The 19,345-nt window shown below is 44.1% G+C and overlaps 1 protein-coding gene across 1 annotated transcript in view; it reads left to right on the forward strand.

Annotated features, from left to right (window-relative positions):
• Window positions 1–19,345, forward strand: part of LOC113981375 (E3 ubiquitin-protein ligase KCMF1-like) — a 71,448-nt gene that overhangs the window by 21,894 nt on the left and 30,209 nt on the right. The gene's annotated exons all lie outside the window — the stretch shown is intronic.

The raw sequence follows: 19,345 nt of genomic DNA on the forward strand, positions 1-19,345 counted from the left end.
CAAAATGCAGGAGAAATTGTTCACACACAATCTTTGTTCTTCCAACAGTGTTCTGCCTTCAGGGATATAGGACTCATAGGTTGCAGGAAGAGCATTTTGGGATTGTGCAAGACTTAGTATGGGGTATTTAGGGGAAGGCACAACGGCGAGGGAAGGGTGGTATCAAGGTGGATTGGAGAGGAATAAGCATGGGAAAACAGAGGGATAAGGGGATAAAAGGCCTAGTCATGTTGTTGGTCAGTACGCTTGTCTGGCCATGCCCTGTGCCTGATTTATAGTCTGTCTTCTCTTATTAAACTCCCCAACTAATCTTCTTAGGCGAGGAGGTTCTTCATTTTGCGTGTGTGCATAGTGGTCTCAATGCCAGCAGAAGGAGTCATGGAATTATAGGGGCTCATGAGCCTGAGGTCCCAACAACTGTAGTGTCTTCCAGTTGCGTGGGTGTGTGTAATAGCTAGTAAAATTCAAGCTGGACTAGCCAGAAAGTAGGATGAGAGGCTTGGGAGCCAGATATCAGAGAGATGGTAAGTCTGGGGCAGTTACTGGGGAGACCAGAGGGTCTGAGAGACAGCTACTGGAGCGACCTCTTTGTGTGTGCATGTGTCTGTGCAAGGCAACTGGAAGACCAGGGGATGTGGGTGCCAGCTATTGGATAGACTGTCTAAGGCCAGTTACTGGAGGAATCCAGTGTGTGCGTATGCATGTGCACATGCATGAGGTCTGAGTACTAACAGCTGGAGTGGGACTGCAGGCCTTGGGAGTTCTCATGCCCAGTTGCCAGGAATGGGGCCAGCAACTGGAGGGATTCATACTGTGCATATGTATTTTCCATTAATGGGCTTTCATCCTGATCAGCCAGAGAGAGGAACAGGCCATTAGTGCTGTTTGTGAGAGTGCAGTTATATTTTTCTGTCTGTGTTGGTCTGTGTGGCTGGCTTTTTGGGCATGTATTGTGTGCAAGTGTCCCTATTTGAAATACACACTCACTTAGTCTTGCTACTTTTTTGACCTGGCATTGTGGTAGCCTTGCCTGTATTGGGCTACCAGCTTCAGCACCTCCTAATAGATTGTACCTTTTAAATAAAATAGCCAATTTCCACCTAGCCTTGTATAAAAGTAAGTTTATGAGGAAAAATGAGTTGTACTATTTGTTAAAGAAGGGGTTGGACCCTGGGTTCTGAGGCAGAGTTGGTTTATTTCAGCTTGAGCTGGGTGCCTCCAGAGAGGGACCCTGAACAGAAATCCCTGGGCCTTTATACCCTTACAGTCTGTGCACCTGATCTTTGTGCGCACTGCATGCGCCTCTTGGTCCAATGGCGATTTATGGTCTGGGATCTTACAGCACCTCATTGGATTCTTTCTCCATATCCACTGGGCAGGCCATTAACTGCTCTTATCTTCTGCTTGGGGCAGCCTTGGGGCCCTCCAGGGTCTCAACCCTTATCTGAAGGTATCCAGTCTGTCTCTGTTTCCTCCCCTGCTTAGCCATTCATGCTAACAGAGTTCATTTAAAGTTTACCTACACCAAGCTTTGAGCAGGACCCACTCATGCTAAGCTGTGAGCAAGTTACAATTAAACTTAAATCTACACAATTAATTTCTAATATTCTATAAATAAACTTATTTTAATCCCCAACAATCCCCCCTTTGGTTTTATTCAGCATACCTGCTAATATTTTAGACAGAGCTCCCAGAATTTCTCAAAGTGCCTATTCATTTTCAATATTTTCATATATAATATTAATGTAAGTGATAGACATAACAAAATCAAACCCAACAAGACTATCATGGGATGGAACATGAAGTTAGAAATTTCTGTGGCTGTCAATGACCAGCCTTCTTACATGTGAATGATGAATCCAGGAATCTTTTCTTGCAACTTTAATTGCATAATAAGTACACAGTAAGACAGTGTAAGGACCTTCCCATTTCGGTTCAAATTTATTCTTTCTCTGATAATTTTTTACCCATACTTGATCTCCAGGTTGAACGTCATGTACTTTTATTTCAAGTGGCACTCCCTGATACCAAAAAGCTTGTTGCCTTTAAGTTTCAAAGGTTTGTTGGGCATATAATACCTATTGTGTCCTTGCCGGGATATAAGTCCCAGGCATTGCCAAATGTCTCACAAACAATATTTCTGCCGGAGATGGTCCTATGGGTTGCTTGGGTGCATTTTGTACGTTCAATAAAACTAGATTTAGAGCTTCTGGCCATTTTAATCCTGTGTGCATGCACTTTGGCTGTTTTCTTTGATTGTCCTATTCATCCTCTCTACTTTCCCTGATGATTGGGGGTGGTAAGGGGTGGTAAGGAGTATGTAAGTGTTGTAAAATCCTCAATGCCTTCAATATTTGAATGCATATAGCTGCTCCAAAATGTTAGCTTATATTCAAATCTATTACTTCTGGTACTCCATACCTAGGAATGATTTCCTTCAGTAAAATTTTTACTATGGTTCCTGAATCTTCAATTTGTGTAGAAAAAGCTTCCACCTACCCCATTAATTGGTCCACTATAACCAACAAATGCTTATATGCTAATGATGATGGCATGTCTGCGTAATCATCTACTGAAAAGGAAAGCATGCTGGAGGTTGTACACCCTTATGTATGCTCAGGGGTCTTGGTAACAATAAATTGCTGAAAAGTTTTGCATCCCAGTGCTGCCCACATTCGTTGCACTTGGTTTGCGATGTTTTCAGCTCCGCTGTGAGATTTATCGTGGAACCATCTAACAATGACCAATAAATACTTTTCTCAACAAAACAGGCCTTCCTCCTATTGTCCACACTCCATCGGTCTTGGAGAGATTCCCACTTTTCCCAATTTCTTTTCTCCTCCAGGCTGGCCTCTTTGTATAATTCAGTTATACCTGGTAAATCCAGTCCTTCCAGATTCGGAGTCACAAGCATAGAAACCAGTACCTGCTGTCTGGCTGCTGCTTTTGCTGCAGCATCAGCCAGGGCATTTCCTTGGGCGACTGGATTGTCCTCCAGGGTATGGACAGAACAGTGTATCACTGATATTTGCTCTGGCAAATGTATAGCCTCTAGCAATTTCCTTATCTCTTTTCCATTTCCCACTTCTTTTCGTGCTGTAGTTAGAAATCCTCTCTCCTTCCATAGCATCCTGTTGTGGTTTACATTTTCTTGTTGAATTTTTCCATGTCATCATGCTGTTTTGAAGAAAGGCACGGGGGGGGGAAGGGCATGGGGCGGCCGCCGTTGGGGTACCAGCCACGGAGGGGCGGGGGCGGGCTCCGGAGGAGACAGGATCCTGGAAGGGAAAATACCACAAGAACTAAGGCCGGATCCCTGGAACGAAGATCCCGCGGGAACTGGGGGGAATAAAAGGGGCCAGCAGTTCCGGTTTTCTCGCTTCTGGGACGGAACCTGGGAAGTCTCCGACTGCTGGTGCTGCTGCCGCTTCTGCCACTATTCCAACCACCAGAGCCGCCGCCGCTTTTTGACCGCGCCACCTCAGCGCTGCGCGGCACCCGCAGGACCGGCGCCGTCCCACCGCCGCTTTTTGACCATGCCGCCTTGGCACCGCCGCCACCGCTGCAGCCGCACTGGGGGAACTCGGGAGCTCCCCTTTGTGAACTTCTCCACGTGTCGTCCGCTCGGGCGGCCATGGCTTTGCCCTAGCTACATCGTGACCACATGACTGCACCGGGACCACGCCACTGTCTCGGCGACACAGAACTGAAGGAGTGGTCTTAGGTGACATTTTCTCTGTTATTGTTTGGTTGTTGTTTTGTTCTGTTTTGTTCTCTGTCTTTAGTAAAACTGTTATTCGTTTTTATACTTGAATGCCTCATAATTTCAAAATTTCATAATTCAGAGGGAGGGGTTTCTATTCCATTGGAGGTCCCGCCTCCTGGCACACAGTGTCAATAAAACCAAAACACATCCCAATGGTACGACACACTCGAAAAACATATCGTGAGTCAGTATAAATATTCACTCACCTGTTTTTACCTTGTTTTGCCTCTCATGTAAGGGCTATCACTTCTGCACCTTGCACACTTATTTCTGCTGGCAAGGCTCTGGACTTCATCACACCTTTGTCATCCACAACTGTGTATAACGTCACACATTTTCCATCCTGGTAATATGAGGATCCATCCACATACAAGGTTAAATCAGGGTTTAACGTAGGTTCATCTTTTAAATCCTCCCGTGGTTTGCTAGTTGTCATAAAGACTTTTCCCACAATCCTGGTGTGAAGTACCATCTTCTGGCAATGGCAAGAGCACAGCAGGGTTCAATGGATTACGATGCCTTAAAATTATATTGTCTGCCATCAGCAAAATAAGCTCATACATGTGAGCTCTTTGTGGCGATAGGGCCTGAGCTACATATTGATTCAACAATATTTCCATCTCATGTGGCACAAGTGCATACAGCTGATGTCCTAAAATCCCAGGTGGGCTCTTTTCTACCATCTCAGCTGCTGCAGCTATAGCCCTAATACACTAAGGAGTACCAAATACAACAGGATCTAACTTAGCTAAATAATATGGTACAGGCCTATGATGTGGTCTAGTTTCTGTGTATTTACTCCACCAACTACTTTCTTTCTCTTGTGTATACAAATAAAAAGGCTTAGTTTATTCTGGCAAATCTAATGCCAGTGCAGTCATTAAAGCTTTCTTGACAGTTTCAAATACTCACTTTCTTTCTGGGCCCCGAGTCAAAAGTTCCAATTCTTCCTGCTTTGTGGCTTCAGTTAAGGGTTTAATTAACTCTCCCTGCCCCAGAATCCATGGTCTACAGAACCCTACTTGTCCTAAATAAAACCCTTAAATGCTTTTTTGTTACTGGCTGGGGTAAATTTATGATTGCTTGAATTCTGCCTGGATCTATTAACCTCTGCCCTTCTCTTAAGATAAATCCCAAATACTTCTGTTTGACACAGCTGTAATTTAGATAGAGATGCGCAGTGTCCTTTCCCAGGTAATTCTGTACATAACTGGTAGATACTGTACCTTTGAATTACTCACTATCAATAAATCATCCACATACTGTACTAACACTGAATATCTGGGTAGTTGTACATCTTCCAAATCTGTTTTTCATATTTGTTAAAATATAGTTGGTGCTCCTGCAAAGCCTTGAGGCAATCTTGTCCAATTTAATTTTTTCCTTTCCCAAGTGAAAGCAAACAACAGCTGACTTTCTTCGTCCATTGGGATACTAAAAAACACAGTGTTTAAATCTGTGACTGCAAATACCCTTGCCCAGTGTGGAATTTGTAATAAAATGGTTGATGGATCTGGTACCACTGGATGTGGCACTGTCACATGCTCATTAATTTTTCTTAGGTTCTGTACAAATCTATATCCCGGACTACCCTCTTCATCAATTCTAGTTTTGGTAACTGGTAATAATGGGGTATTATAAGGGGACTCACATTCCCTTAGAATACCATTTCTTAAAACCCTGTCAATTAGTTTTTGAATACTTGGATGTGCTTCCCTTTGGATAGGATACTGCTTTACTGCAGGTGGAACACTCCCCTTGGTTTTTATCCACACTGTCTGTGCTGACAGAAATAGTCCCCCACCTGTGCTCATCCAGCTCCACAATATCTTTGGTCCCTTCCACAGGGTACAGTCCTTCAGGAACAGATTGCTCCAGCATGGGCTCCTCTCTCCGTGGGTCCAAAGGTCCTGCCAGGAGCCTGCTTCAGCACAGGCTTCCTGTGGGGTCATAGCTTCCTTTGGGCGTCCACCTGCTCCAGCGTGTGGAGTCCTCCATGGGTTGCAGGTGGATGTTTGCTCCACTGTTGACCTCCATGGCCTGCAGGGGCACAGCTGCCTCACCGTGATCTTCACCACGGGCTGTGGGGGAATCTCAGCTCCAGCATCTGAAGCACCTCTTCCCCCTCCTTTTTCACTGACCTTGATGCCCGCAGAGTTGCTCCTCTCACATATTCTCACTCTTCTCTGGCTACAATTTGCTTCTGCACAATAGCTTTTTGCTTTTCTCTTCTTAAATATGTTATCCCAGAGGCGTTACTACCATCGCTGATTGGCTCAGCCTTGGCCAGTGGCAGGTCCATCTTGGAGCCAGCTGGCATTGGCTTCATCAGACATAGGGAAAGCTTCTAGCAGCTTCTCAGAGAAGCTACCCCTGTAGCCCCCCTGCTACCAAAACCTTGCCATACAAACCCAATACATGACAGTGTTTGAAGACTAAATTATATTAATGGAAAGATAAAACTACTGAGAGATAGCATCAGATATTTAATTAAAACAAAGTCTCTTGATTACAAGTCCTTGCATTGTACGCTAAGTTTGTAATTCTATTAGGTATGAAAAAAACTTTTCTTGTAAGTTTTGCTTACAGTTTATGACTTCTATTATCTTCTAAATGTTTAGAGATGTTAAATGTAATATTTTGAGAAGATACCTATTTTTTTTCTTAAATGCAGAGGTCCATAGTAGTCTGAATACAGACATATCTGTGTGCTATAGGAGGAAGTGCTTTGTTAATAGTTCTTTAACTTAGAGAAAACTAGACTATAATAATAAAGAGACTGATTAGGGCATTAGGCATCTTCCCCTCGATTCCTACCCGTAAACACTCAACCCTAGCATCACCATCATTAAGTTCCAAACAATCGAGACACTCCCTAACATACAGGGCTACCCTACTGCCTCTCCTTTTTGCCTATCCCTTCTAAAGAGTTTATAGCCATTGTCCAGCTCCAGTTGTATGAGTCATCCCACGGTGTTTCCGTGAATGCAACTATGTCATACTTTTCCAGCTGCACAGTGGCTTCTATTTCTTCTGGTTTGTTGTCCATGCTATGTGCATTGGTATAGGTGCACTTTACTTGAGCTATTGATCCTGCCACCTTTTTGGGGGAGAAGCCCCAATTCCTACATCAACAGCTGTTTTCAGGCACTTCCATGGTTTCTAACACATCAACAACCCTTGTGTCTTTGCTGTCCTGGGGATTTCCACCCCCTATGCCCTCTGAGATGGCTAGGGTGCTGTGTGCATTAGTACAGGGACATTTCCAATGCGCTCCAGTGCACTCAGCACATCATGGAACAGGCTGAAGGACCTTGCTAGCACACTGTCCCTCAATCATTTGCATGCTACCCCTAGACTTATCTCTAGTGAGCCTGGTTTTTATGACTTTCCAAAAATGATGGAGAGTGGCTTGGCAACAAAATCAGACAGTTCCCTCAGAACCCTGGAATGCATCTCATCAGGCCCCATAAATCTGTGCCTATTCAGTTTCAAGTGGTCTCAAACCTGCTATTTGCTTATAGTGGGAGGAACTTCGCTCCCCCAGCTCCCACCTAGAGGTTCAGGGACCTGAGAAGTGGGAAGCCTGACTGCCAGTGAAGACGGAGTTGAAGAACTTGCTGAGTACCTCAGCCTTCTCCATATCAGTTGCCACCAGTTCTCCCTTCTCGTTTATTACAGGGGGGAAGGGGGGGGTGTACACTCTCCTTGGTCTTTCTTTTCTGACCTATGTACTTTTAGAATCCCTTCTTGTTATTCTTCACATCCCTTGCCAAGTCCCATTCCATCTGTGCCCTAGCTTTCCCGACCCCATCCCCACACATCCAAACCATATCCCTGTATTCTCCCCAGGTCACATGTCCCTGCTTCTACTGGCTGTGTATTTCTTTCTTACTCCTCAGTTTAAAGAGCAGATCCTTGCTCAGCCACGCCGGTTTCCAGCCTGCCTTGTTTAATTTCCTACAGACTGGGATAGGGAGCTCTTGCACTCTAAGTGGCCTTAAAGAGTTGCCAGCTCTGGTCAGCCCCTCTGTCCTTAAGGACAGTTACCCAGGGGATCTCATTCACCAACTCCTTAAACATCTGGAAGTTCGCTCTTGCAAAGTTCAGGGTCTTGACTTTGCTCCTCACCAGGCTCACACTTCTTGATATCAGAAGCTCAACCAGGGCATGGTCACTACAGCCCAGGCTGCCACCAACCTTAACTCCTTTAGTGAGCTCATCTGCATTGGTGAGCACCAGGTCCAGTAACACTTCACCTCTGTTTGGTTTCTCTAATACCTGGACCAGGAAGTTGTCACTGATGCACTCCAGGAGTTTCCTGGATTTCTTACAGCCAGCTGTATTGCTTTCCCAGCAGACATCCAGGTGGTTGAAATCCCCCATCAGGATGAGAGCTTGTGAGCATGATGCTTCCTGTAGCTGAAGCAAGAAGGCCTCATCAACAGGTTCCCCTTCATCAGGCATCCTGTAGTAGACCCCCACCACCAGGTGTCCTTTGCTGGTCTGGTCCTTGATTTTTACCCACAGACTCTCAACCTGTTTATGCCCATCTTTGGCTTACCAACAGGATTGCAGTAGGTATCCCCTTCCCACATTGATTCTAGTTTAAAGTTCTCTTGATCAGTACCACCTGCTTAAGCCCACAGACCTATTTTCCCCATCAGGAGAGGTGGATCCCTTAAGGCCCCAGCATAACTTGTGTCTAGGAGGCTCTTCAATGGTTTAAAACCCCAAAGTTTTGGCACAGGCAACAGTCCTGGAGCCAGGTATTGATATCCTGGGCTCACCTGTTTCTTCCGAAGTCTCCTTCCATTACTGGAAGGATTGAGGAAAACACTAGTGTTTCACAGAATCACAGAATATTCTGAGTTGGAAGGGACCCACAAGGATCATCAAGTACAACCTTTAAGTGAATGGCCTGTACAGGTATGGCTTATTAATATAATAAATAAATAAACCCATACAGACCCAGCTGGTTGGGGGTTCGGCAACCAAATCTGTTTATTCAAATGAGACAACAGCTTTTATATGCACCTCAAAGCAACATGTGACTCCCTTGACCAACCACTATGGGGTATCTCACTACCCATGTGCATGGGAGTACTTCGGGACTTCATTTCCCAGGATGCCCCTCTGGCATCCTTCCTAAAACCCGACTCCTACATACAGGGATCAAACCCATGACCTTGGCATTATTAGCACCATGCTCTAACCAAGTGAGCTAATCTCAGGGTTTTACTATCTGTGCTTCTGAATTTTTTAGCATTCTTCCTTGGGCTCTGAAGTCTCTTTTGATTGACCTCAGACTTTTTTTGTGACATTGTTTGTACCCATGTGAAAGAGTGGGAATGGATAATAGTCTGAAGGTTTGATATGGTTTGGAGCTGGCTCCCTGGCCAGCTCTAAAACCATGACAAGGTTGAATTAGGCTCTTCAGTCTTGTGGCAACGTCCCTAATTTGGGCCCCAGGGAGGCAGCAAGCTTCCCTGAAAAGAGGGTCTGGTCTGCAAACAGGTGCTTCCACTCCACATAGGAGGGAATTACCAATGACCATAACTCAATGTTGTTTCTTCTTGGCGCTGGTCTTAATATAGGTTTTGTTGCAAGGGCTTCGTCTCTCTGACCTTGACAAGACTGCTTGCACAGGTTCCTCCTCTTTCTCATTATGCACTTCATTTACTGTACCCAGGGCCTTGTACCTGTTCTATAAGGGTATCTGAGAGAGTAACTGAGAGGGTAACTCAGAGGGTAAGGAGGTTGCTTTCTCTTACTGCTCCATGCTGTAACCTTTTTCCACCCCTCCTTCACCCTTGTGATACTGCCTTCCTCTTGGCACAAAGCAGATCCTGGTCCTGCCTCCATAGTGGCCACATCAAGTTGGCTTCTGTGCATCATAGATGGCAGAGTACAGCTCTATTGATCAATCTTCCTCTCAGACTCTCAAATACTCCTCAGTCTGCTGCTCACTTCCTCATGCAGCTCAGCCACCAAGCAGAGCAGTTCATCAATTGGGTCACAGCTCCCACAGTCTTGCTTGCAACCACTTTCCACCTCTAGAAATATCCCTTCACACATCCCACAGCCAGAAACCTGGGTGGTTGCATCCTTGAATAGGAGCTCTGAGGATCTCTGTCTATGCAGCTCTGTTGGTTCTCCTAGATGCTAGAAGCTCAGGATAAGCAGAGGACACTGCTTTTTGCCAGGTGGTCACCATGCTGCCGCATGCCTGCCTGCTGGGAATGTATATGCTCATTCATTGCAAGCAGCTGGACTGATTCTTTTTCCTTGCTTAAATCTCCTGTGCTGCCTGGTGCAGGCTCTGCCCCTTGCTGTCTCTTCCAATCAGTGGGTCTGGGGTCAGTTGCTTGGGGAACACCTCTTGTTCAGACAAGCCTCTACTTGTCCACGTGTATCCCTCATGGATTTTTTGAAATTATATGAGTAACACACCCTAATCCAAAGCTGTGTTTACCTAGAGGCTTTCAAAGAAAAATATTGAGGTTTCCTAGATGTTTTCTAGATGCACAGAACATTCACAAGATTGATTGGAAAGACTTTTTAAAAGTTAACATTGAATGTTAACTTATAGCTCCATAAGCAAGGATATATCAGTCCTCTTTTCCTTATGAATCATGTACGCTTTATGATGATGCTGTCATTTAACCCTATATGTAATATACAAGAATAACTATCATCAGGGGACAAATAAGTTTAAACCATATATCTCAAATAGTGGCCAGAACATTGAATTAATATATACTGTTACACAAATATTTTTACCTCGTGAATAAGCAGAGAAAGTAAAGTTTAAGAAGAAATATCTAGAAACTTTAAAGATGTGATTTTCAAAACTATATTTGTATATTTAAATTTGTCTTTTCAAACTCTGGATTCTCAGAGCACAGATTTCAAAGGCAGGCTTAGGGCAAGCAGCTACTTGAGAATTACATGTGAATGAGATACTTCTCTGCTCAGAGAGCTCTGATAAAGAAGTATTGGTATATTCAACTGTTCTGAGTTTTAAATGCATATAGGAAATAGCATAATGTGTATATTCAATACTTTTTTTTAATAAAAAAGCTAAAAAAATTACTAAAACCTGAAAAACTTTAAAAATAATATCTACACTACAATCACAGAATTGTTAGGGTTGGAAGGGACCTCTGGAGATCATCAATCCCCTGCCAAGGCAGGGTCACCTAGAGAAGGTTACACAGGAACATGTCCAGGTGGGTTTTAAATGTCTCCAGAGAGGGAAACTCCGCAACCTCCCTGGGCAGCCTGTTCCAACGCTCTGCCATCATCAACGTAAAGAAGTTCTTCCTCATCTTGAGGTGGAACTTCTTGTGTTTTTAGTTTATGGCCATTACTCCTTGTCCTGTCGCTGGGCACCACTGAAAAGAGTCTGGCACCATCCTCTTGACACCCGCCTTTGAGATATTTATATGCATTGATGAGATCTCTTCTCAGTCTTCTCTAGACTAACCAGGCCCAGCTCCTGCAGTCTCTCCTCATAAAAGAGATGCTCCAGACCCCTCACAATCTTTGTGGCCTCCGCTGGACCCTCTTCAGTAGCTCCTTGTCTTTCTTGTACTGAGGAGTCCAGAACTGGACATAGTACTCCAGATGTGGCCTCACTAGGGCTGAGTAGAGGGTCAGGATCACCTCCCTCAACCTACTAGCCACACTCATACCAATGCACCCGAGGATACCATTGGCCCTCCTGGCTGCAAGGGCACACTGACAGCTCGTGGTCAACTTATCATCTGCCAAGACTCCCAGGTCCTTCTCCGCAGAGCTGCTTTCTAGTAGGTCAGCCCCCAAACTGTCCTGGTACTCGGGGTTATTCCTCCCCAGGTGCAGGACCCTACACTTGCCCTTGTTGAATCTCATTATGTTTCTCTCTGCCCAGCTCTCCAGCCTATCAAGAATTGATACAAACAGTTTTTATTAAAACATGAGCCTTGTAGGCTTAAAACAGGTATATGAAGAAATAAGCATCCAATGTTTTAATGCAGAGATTTGCTATGGAAGTATCTTCTGAATTACAACACTTGTGTTATAAATACGATGTGATAGAAACTACTCAGGGAAGAGAAAACAGCAATTAAGAGGACTACTTCCTAGCCCTTGCCACTAGTCTTCCACATTCAGTACAGCCTACCACCCCTGCTGCATTAATATCCCTTGATGTAACTACAAAACAACATTTTCCCCAAACTCTCACTGCTATTTCTCTTCTTCACCATGGTACTTTCTGGTACAACATATTGGGAGAAGGAGGGGTGGGTGCATGTATTTTTGTGGCACCTTTTGAATTGGAAGCTAGCACACTGTCCCTCAATCGTTAGCATGCCGCCCCTAGACTTATCTCTAGGAAGCCTGATTTTATCCCTTTCCCTATTCAAATCTAGTTTAAAGCTTCATTCAGGCCACAGTAGTCTACTGTCAGTCTCCACTCTCCATTGGACCTAGGCACTGGCCATATAGGACTATTAAAGGGTGAGCGAGTCTTGCTGACCACTCTTTGCCTCTCCAGTTCACGAATCATCTCACGGATGGGGGTCACGGAGTCCCAGTTGATGCGGTATTGTCAACAATGCACTATTGTGGTAGCGATCAGTACCTGTTGTTCTTTGACCCTCAGCAGTCCACAGCAGAAGGGTCCTCTGAGAGACCAGGCAAGGTATTCAGCTGTCCAATTTCCTCTGTCTCCACAGCAGCTGTCCCAAAAGCCCAACAATGCCCTTTTGGGTCCTTGAAATACCCTCTCCTGAGGTAATCTATGCCAAGGATAGACAGGGCCTCCGGTGTTGTTGCCATTCCTTCCCAGTCAGGCTCACTTCAGCTTCCAGTACAGTCAGCTGTTGGGATCCCCGTCACCCCAGAAATAGAGATGGATTCTGCCCCTACATATTTCGGTGGCATCAGGGTACACTGTGTGCCAGTGTCAACTAAAGCCTTATTCTCTTGTGGGTCTGATGTGCCAGCCTATCAGATCCACACAGTCCAAAATATCCGATTGTCCCTTTCCTCCTCCTGGCTGGAGGCAGGGCCCCTCTAGTCCTGGTCATAGTACTCATTGCTCACTTCTTGTAAATATGCCCTGAAGGTCCCTTCAAGAGGATTGTAAGTAACATCAACCCTCCTATTCTGTCTGAGGAATTGCCCACTGGAAACTGGAGCGGCATTTATCCTTGAAGAGTTTCTTCCTCTCAACTCACATACCCATGCTGCTAGGAAGAGGTGAGTTTTCCATCCCACTTCCTCATGTCCTCTCTGTGGTCATGCAGGTAAAAACACACCTCGTGGTGTCCCCTCTCTCTTGAGCAGGGGGGTGCTCGCTCCCAATAGCAGAGACTCTGGTCCATACTGGCAGGGCAATGGAACATTTCCTCTTTAAATTGATGGAAGCCCTTGGACAGTCTTTCCACAGTGGAGGAGCAGGCCCGTAGGGAGGATGAGAGACTTTCATCATAATTGCTGGAGTTGGGCAATCAAATCATCCACCATTTGTTCTCCTTCTTTCCATGGCATCACTGCCAATGAGTTGGCATACGACAATGGCACACTCCGTACAAACTTCCGCCACATGGATTGTGTACACTGGACTTCATCTGGATCTACAGGGGACTGCTCGTTATTTGAATCCTTTTAGAGTTTCTCCAGCACATCTCATTCTCTCGGGTACTGCATACCTTGTTCCATGGTGTTCCACTTGCTTAGGTGCACTACTAGGTCATCCTTGAAAAGATACCTTTCTCTCACGCTTGACAGGAATCACCTCCAGAGGCTGAGAGTTTCTATCCTTATCCCAATCCCCTGGTCAATACCTGCATCCTGGGACAGGGATCTCAGGTGCTTGGCTTCACTACCCTTTAGTTTCATGTCATGGGCCATGATATCCCAGCATTGGGGCAGCCAGGTCACCAGGGCCTCACCTGACAGGCGGCTGAAATTTTTTCACGTATCTCGCAGCTCACCCGGGGATAGGGATCTGGTGATTATCTCTGGCCCTGCCTCTTCCTCCTGTTCTGAGAGCCCTACTTCCTCTTCATCCCTCACTAAGTGAATTGCTTTGGTCTTGGATTTCTTCCTCTGTGCAGGGGTGACTGCTACCAGCATGGGTTGTTCCTCTGGTTCAGTTGCAGTCTGAGTGGCCACGGTGCCTGTTGGTCTGCTTTCCTCCTCCTCCCCCTGAGGGTGCTGTCTAGTGATGATCAGTATCCGATAAATAGTAGCCAGGGCCCAGCACGTTGCATAACTTGGCACCTCTGGAACTGCCACAGCATTTTCCTTTCAAATATTCTGACACTTTATCAGGGTTCTGTAGTTGTTCAGGGATGAACTTCCAAACCATTGGAGAAGTCCTCCAAAAACTGACCCATATCCTCCTACATCCCGTGCCACTCATGACTATCCACCCTTGGGGCAGATCTCTGAATGACCTTCCAAAAAATGTCTTTTGCAACTCTAAGCATGGTGTGGACCACACTGAGGAGACCTGGCAGGTATAGCAACAAGAACATGCTTTCCTTAACATCCAAAGGGAATTCAAAATTCTCAAAAGCTGTTGTAACAGGCCTGAAGGAGGAAAAGGAGATAAAAAGCTGGGGAAAATTACCCTCCCCTTTTCCACCCACAGACTGTGTATGATTATTAATGAATTCCCAGAGGTAGCACCTGAGGTAAAGGCAGGAGAGCAACACTGAATACACATCGCAAGTGACCCTCATTGCCCTTGATGTTATCATGTCATAAGCTTATATCACACAGTACATCAACAAAACAATCCTGATCCCTCTCCCTGCTCTGAAAAAGAGCACTGCGAGGAGCACATAGTGCATATACAGGAATATGTACAGGGTTAGGTACCTCAACCACCTGAACAGACCAAGCAACATTGTGACCAGTGGTTCTGTACCTAATAAAATAAATGCTTAGATCAAATTTGTTTCCATCCCACTCTGATCAGATCTGTTGTTATCTCAACCATTGGGCTGCACATTGAGCGCCAAATAAGGTTGTGATGGTTTAGGAATGGTATTTACCAATGTAGTGCTCCCACTGAAACACCCCAGAGCACGCACTGCTCACTTGCTTCCCCCCCTACTTCCCTGTGATGGGCTGGAGAGGAGAATTGGAGACGCAAAAGGTAAAGATCATAGGCTGAGATAAGAACAATTTACTAGGAACCGCAATGAAAAAAGAAAATGGACAGTAACAACAACAATACTAATGACAGAGTTTACAAGAGAGGTGAACAATTCACATGCAAGTGCTCACCAAGTGGAACCCGACGCCACCCAACCGCACAGTCTGCGCACCAGCCAAACCAGAAGGGTACCCACTGCCATCCGTCCCCTGCATGTGACGTGAGGTGGTATAGAATAACTCAAGGGTCCTGGCTGTGCCCCTCCTGGCTGCTACAAAAATTTACCCTGTCCTGGCCAGAACCAGGACAAAGCTATTTCGATGACCCTTTCTAACTCCTGTACAAAGATCTGTTTCCTCCTTTGACAAAGGTGTACCCTGTCTGTTGCCAGCAAGCTTGGTGTCATGTAGATCAACCCATGATCAAAAAACCCAGAGTTCTGTTGGTGAAACCAGTCTCGGAGTTGGGTATTGATCTGCTGGCTCTTCCTGTTTCTTCCTTCATCCTTCCCTGCAACTGGAAAAATAGAGGAGAACACTACTTGTGCTCCTGATCCTTCAACCAGTTGTCCCAAGGCCTTGAAGTCTCTTTTGATTGTCCTTGGACTTATTGCAACTTCATCTCTGCCTACATAAAAAAGCAATAATGGATAGTAATCTGAGGGCTGTACCGGGGTAGGAAGTTTCCTCACCATGTCTTTAAGCTGGGCCCCAGGAAGGCAGCATACTTTCCTTAAAAAAAATTGACTTTCTGTTCCCTTTAGAAGAGAGTCTCTTCTGACAAGAACTCATCTGTTTTTTCTTTATGGAAGTGGTTTTGACACGGTTCATAGGCTGACTTAACCTTGGTGACACCTCTAACCTAGATGATTGTGGTGGTTTAAAAAAAGGAATTTTAAAAAGCTAATTTAAAAGATTTGTTACAATTTGTTCTAATGTGAGAGAGAGAAGTAGTTTTCAGACACACACACAACTTGGTATAAGGGGAGGGGAAATATTTACAAATTTTATTATACACATTTATATACATGTAACAACTTAACTATCTCTTCTATAGTAAAGTAATATATTACATTAGATTAAGTCCCTCCTTTCTTTCAAAAAAGAGTCCAGGAAGAAAGGAGAAAAAGTCCTTTTTCACTTTCAAGCAACAGTTCTTCCAAATTAATTTCCTGTGGCACTGTTAAGTGTCTCTTATCTTTTTAAGGCAGCAGATGTCCTTGAAATGCTATTCCTGAGGTCTTTTCATAAGCCTGAAGTCTTTTGTATCCTGTGTAAGCGTAATGTGAACTTTCCAATGTTATTTTTACCTGCTCCTAATATTATTGGGGAGTCAAATGGAAAAGTCTTTACTGTTCAAAGAGAAAGCAAGTTGTTATTTCTGCTTATTTAAGGCTACTCAGTTTTTCATTTTAGGTATTCAGGTTATCTTATTGGATTTCACACCTTAGTTTTGTTTGTAATTTTAAAAATCAATCCCAGTGTGAGGTGATATTTGAACCCTAATATTATGTAGCACTGGTCTCCTTTTCTAGACGTTAGATCAGAAGTTCATCTTAGTCTGATGAATACTTAGCTCCTCATTTCCGTTTAGTTTTATTAGGGATTAACCAAATGTTATAGCATAAGAATAAATTATATTTGATTGGGAAGATGAGAATAAATATGGGACTATATATATTTAATATGTTAATATTAAGCATGTTGCATATAAAATGCTTGTATGATAACTTCTCTGAAATTTTTAGCTATGGTAGAGGCAGAAAGTGTGTTTAACTTGATATACCAGAATAGTGAGTCCAATGTGTTTAAGCAAAGCAACCTTTTTTTTTCTCTTTAATTCATGGGACTGTTATGCATCTCTTGATTCATCCATAAGTTCAAAATGCTTACGTGTAGAAACTGATTAACATTCCCGAGAAGGGAATACTGTTGAAAATGGCTTTAGGAATGAGATTTGATCATTAAAAGGTATAACGAGTCAAAAATCTTTAGGCTTTTAGCTTAATACTACCCTTTAGTGGAATATTGTTGCATTAAAAAGCAAGCATATTTTTATCCATGAGCAACAAGTTTTTTAATTAAACTTGGTAGCCCCAGTTATTCTGATAGTGAGGTGAGGGTACACTGGTATAAATGTCATTATTCGGGCCTGTTAATCAGTCTACATGTATATTTATGTATTGGTAATTGACAGTAGAAAAACTTAAAAAGTCTCCTTGCTATTTTCAAAGTAAAATGCATCAAAAACTTTATTTAAAAATAAACCAGATTATTTCTCTTTTGTGATAATTTCCATAAGGCCATTCTGAAGAAGGTGCAGAAAAACAGTTTCCATTGAATAGGAAATAATTTTAAAAGCTTTTAAAAAGTCACCATCCCATCATGTAAATCAGAACTTCATGACAAAGCTGAATTCTTTTCACAGCTTTTTTATTCGTTTGTTCACTTTGTTCCCTGCTTATAATTGAACCCCTCACAAGTGTGTGTTTTTCCTCAAAGGATGCATTCCGTTCAGTTTGTCATTCTGTTATCTTTCAGTGTTTTTGGGGGGGGTTATATTTTTTTGTTTTTAAGGTGCAGAGAGGCAAACTCCTAAAATTTTAATTAACGAAATGTATGGGTTAAAAAGAACAGAGCTGAATTTATGAGGATTTTTTTTCTTGATGCTTTTCTCTCCTGTTACATTAAAGGGTATGAAAGTAGTATGTTACGCCACCTGATGTCAGGTTATCAAAATGAAAACATGGTATTTTAGAATGATATGAAGAAATACTGTCTTGTAGAGATGTTGTGAGAATTCTATGTAATTTAATTTTGTTCTCTGGACCTGACATCATGGGTAGTAGTGGTGACTTGTGTTAATACTAGGTTTTTATCTGATAATAAAGTTTATAATTAGGAAATGACCATTGGGATATTTGCAGTTTTGAGATCTTGATGATCTTTCTCTACTAATCCTCTTGGAGTCAATGTTGGTGCTTTCTTCCAATAACATTGTTTCTAAGACATTTTCTGCATTTGCACTGAACTAAGAAGAGCTTTTTTAAATTGATCCTAAAAGAGGACTTTGATCAAAATATCACATGTTGTACACACTAGATATTATCATGAAGGCCTTTAATTTACTATTGCAATCAAAGGAAGTTTTTGTGGGCCTTGATGATGCTTCCTTTGCCCTTATCTAAATAAACAGCAGAGAACTGAAATAAAGAAAATTGCAAAAACCTTTAGAAGATAATGAAGCTTTTTCCTGACCCAGTGTCATGGTTTGAGAGCCCCAAAATCCAATTCCTGAGTCCTAGCCCCCCTCCCACATCTCAACCCAGTGTGAGATGGGTTTTCCACAAGACTCAAAATGGGGGGAAAGGGATATATTACAAGACTGTACAACAAATAAATAGTATAATACATCATATACAATCTTAACTATCTCTACCATGACATACAGTATTTACAATGGATCAAATCTCTTCTCCCTTCCAAATAAAAGTCCAGGAGGGAAGAAGGGAAACATCCTTTCCTCTCTCAGAGCAGCAGTCCCTCTAAGGCAGCAGTTTCTCTCTTCCATGCAGCAGCTGTATCTGGATCTCTGCCAGTACACACGAGGGGATATCCAAGCCCCTCGGCCCTTCGTCTCCAAACGAGGGTCTTCTCTTCCGTGGGCTGCGTTCACCCAGACAAAAGGTTGCTCCACCACGGTCATATCACGAAGCGCAGGGGTCTTCGCGACAGTCTGTATCTTCAGGGGATTCAAGTTCCCTTACAGAGCTCCCTTGCTCTGTCTCAAAACTGCCAGTTTGGCAGTGGCAGGGAGGGGAAACCCTCCTCCGCATTCCATTGGCTGTCCCGGTCCAGCTCCGGGAAGCCTGAGCTTCTCAGCTCCTCTCTTTGCAGAGCATGCTGCATTTCAGGACTCCTCTCAGGTGGAAGTCCACCACCCCCTCCTCTCTATGAGAGGAGAGGTCTCCAAGGAGTTTGGGGGGATTGGTTGGAGTCCTTACCCCAAAACTCTCTCTCTGTAGAACTTAGTTCTCTCTCTGCTGCTGCTCTCTTTCTCTTCAGACAACTCTGTGTCTTCTTGCCTGGCTGCAATGTCTGTTTGCTGCTCCTTATCTACTGCTGGCTCTCTGCCACCGCTTCTCCTCGGTCAGTGCTGTTCTTGCTGCTGCTTCTGCTGTCCACGGTAGAGGAAAAACTCAGCTACAGATATTTAGCCCAGTCTTACACTGTTCCAAGTCCCTGTAGCCCCCCAACCGGGAGCTGGGGGGCTGTGGCCCCCCGAAGGGGCTCCTGCCCCTTCCTCATGGCTCACAACATGGTCACCTCTCCTTCAACAATTACAACTACTACCCTTCTCTTCCGGTCTTAGTGATATGTTTATATTTTGCAGGAGCGTTCATTGGCTCGACCCCAAAGGGT

This window comes from Neopelma chrysocephalum, unplaced genomic scaffold (genome assembly GCF_003984885.1).
Source record: "Neopelma chrysocephalum unplaced genomic scaffold, ASM398488v2 Primary Assembly neopelma1_96513, whole genome shotgun sequence".
In the NCBI taxonomy this organism is placed as follows: Eukaryota; Metazoa; Chordata; class Aves; order Passeriformes; family Pipridae; genus Neopelma; species Neopelma chrysocephalum.